This window comes from Citrus sinensis, chromosome 7 (genome assembly GCF_022201045.2).
Source record: "Citrus sinensis cultivar Valencia sweet orange chromosome 7, DVS_A1.0, whole genome shotgun sequence".
NCBI lineage: Eukaryota > Viridiplantae > Streptophyta > Magnoliopsida > Sapindales > Rutaceae > Citrus > Citrus sinensis.
Genome location: NC_068562.1, coordinates 20,542,937 through 20,545,615, shown reverse-complemented (window position 1 = coordinate 20,545,615; position 2,679 = coordinate 20,542,937). Strand labels below are relative to the sequence as shown.

The window sequence follows — 2,679 nt, the reverse complement described above, 5'->3', positions numbered from 1 at the left end:
CTCCCGAAATAAATAGCCATCATGCCTAAAAGTATTTTCCGACTACAGTCTTTTCACAAACTTGGTATTCAACACTGAAATCATGGTCATCAGTGTTGAGTGTTAGAAAATGCATATTTATAAAGGAGAAAACCGTCATTTTACATTTCAAGTCTTACTAACAACCCTTACTTTTATGTATTTAACCTTCTTGTGATTTAATTACATGTGTTTTATTTTAATTAAGTATTTTATGTATTTTAGGGGCATCATAGTCATTTCACAATAAACGAGAAATCAGATGGCAAAACGGACATCACTTTTGAACTCAGGACGGTCGAAAACCTTAAGAGGAGCATAAAAGGAAAAATGGCATTGTTCACATGTACGGTACTATTCACGTGTACGGTACTGTATATGTTACTGTTCACGACACTGTTCACATAGACGGACCGATGACGTGGCATTGACTGATGAGGTGTCACGATCCTATTGGACTAAAATTCTTATATACTGTTGATGGTGACGTGGCAGCATATCAGTGGACAAAAAATCTCGCATACGGTGCATGCATCACACAGGATTATTTTCAACCAAACCGTGTTACTGTTCATCCGGGTCAAACCGTGTTACTGTTCATCCGCGTGGTCAAACTGTGGACTGTTGACTGATGACGTGGCACAATCCTGAGCGTCCAAACTGTTTTTAATTCGATGGCCATGATTTACTCCATGTATCTATAAAAAGGGGGCCTCTCCCCCCTAATTTGATATCTCTGAATCTATTTTTGGGATCCATTTTCTGTAATTCCTTCTCCATCTTGTATTTTCTTCGTATTTTAATAAATTCCCATTTTGCCCCTAGTTCAATTATGAGTGGCTAATTTTCTTTCAAGCTTGGGTTGAAGGTGAAGTCTCAACATGTGTCATGGGCTTAATTTGGTAAATTTATTTTCTCTTCCCCTCTAGTTTTTGTGGATGTTTTGACTTCTCGTCGACAAATAATAATAATCTTGTCTAGATACCGCCTTGGTTACACCGGCTCTCTAGTATAAGGTTATTATTATTTGGCACGATAAGCCCTTAGCACCATATTGATTAGAGTGTGGTTCATGAGGTGTGGATTCCCCCCTCATGATTTAATTGGCGTTAATACGGATTATTTAGCCCATGATGCATGTTGATACAGATCCGAATACCCAAGTACGTCATTTCAATAGATTTCGCTTCAATTTATTATCGCCATTTCAATTCCAATTTTAGAATTTATTCTTGCCATTTTAATTTAAGATTTAGCATATTTCAAATCATTTCCACCACAAATCCAATCACCCATTTATAAAATTTATTCTACACAATTAAAATCCACCTCCTCGTGGGATCGACACTCGTCACCATTAGTCTATACTACAATAGATTCGTGCGCTTGCGAGTACATTAAAATTTGCACAACAAGTTTTTGGCGCCGTTGCCGGGGAGGTAAGTAATTTTAATTCATAGAATTAATTTTTGTGAATAATTTCTTTTATTTGTTTTCTTGTATTGTTTTTATTATTAAAAAAAAAGAAAAAGAAAAAAAGTGAATCTACATTTAAAGGTTAGTATTTCTTTTCTTTTTCTCTTCTTTAAAATTCTGTAATTTAATTTTCAATTTATTTTTCTTTGTAATTTTTTTTTATCTTATTAATTTATTTTTAGTTAATTTATTTCACGTATTTGTTTTTGTGTATTTTTATAGAAAGGTTTTAATAGCGCAATAAGGTTAGTATCATAATTTCTCCCTCTTCTTTATTTTTATTTGTTTTGTTCCCATCTTTATTTTTATTTTATTTGTTTTGCATGCATGGTCGTAGGTCATTATTACCTAATCTTGAACCTATAGACCTTGAATTAGAAAAAATACTTCGCACACAAAAGCACATAAAAAATAATTTTGAAATGGATTTGCAACCACAAGAGAGGCCATTTAAGGACTACTTCAGTCCCTTAGCTAATTTGAGCACATCATTTATAAGATACCCAAATGTAGCTGCTAGGAGTTTTGAATTAAAACCTAGTGTGCTAAATTGTCTCCCCACATTTTATGGCCTAGAAAATGAGGACCCATATAATCATCTGAATGATTTTCATGCCATTTGTCAAACTTTTAAATATGAAAATTTTTCAGACGATGATGTTAAACTCAGATTATTCCCATTTTCTTTAAAGGATAGAGCTCGTTCATGGCTTAATACATTGCCTGCCAATAGCATTTCATCATGGGAACAAATGGTAACTAAATTTTTGAATAAATATTTCCCAGTGCATAAAACCAATGCTATTCGCAGGGAAATCTCGGAGTTTACCCAGAGAGAGGACGAGCAATTTTTCGAAACATGGGAGCGATTCAATGGGCTACTCTTGAAGTGTCCACATCATGGGTACGAGAAATGGCACCAATGCCAATACTTTTTGGAGGGATTATTGCCGAATGTGCAAGAATGGCTAATGGCAACAAGTGGAGGAGAGCTAATGTCAAAAAGTGCATCAGAGATTTGGGAATTCTTCCAGCGACAAGCAGATAATTCCCAACAACGGAGTCGATCACTCAGGAATACTAGAAGAATTAAGGGAGTGAATGAGGTTCACATTGGCGAATCTAGTTCAGAAATTAAAGAAGTCAAAGCAATAATTGAAGGTCTCTCTCGACAAATAGCATCGT

General features: G+C 35.0%; 1 non-coding gene across 1 annotated transcript; it reads right to left on the bottom strand.

Annotated features, from left to right (window-relative positions):
- Positions 1-2,297: 2,297 nt before the first annotated feature.
- On the bottom strand, positions 2,298-2,401 carry LOC127899003 (small nucleolar RNA R71). Its single transcript, XR_008050771.1, has one exon. It is a non-coding gene; the product is annotated as a small nucleolar RNA R71 (small nucleolar RNA).
- Positions 2,402-2,679: the final 278 nt, after the last annotated feature.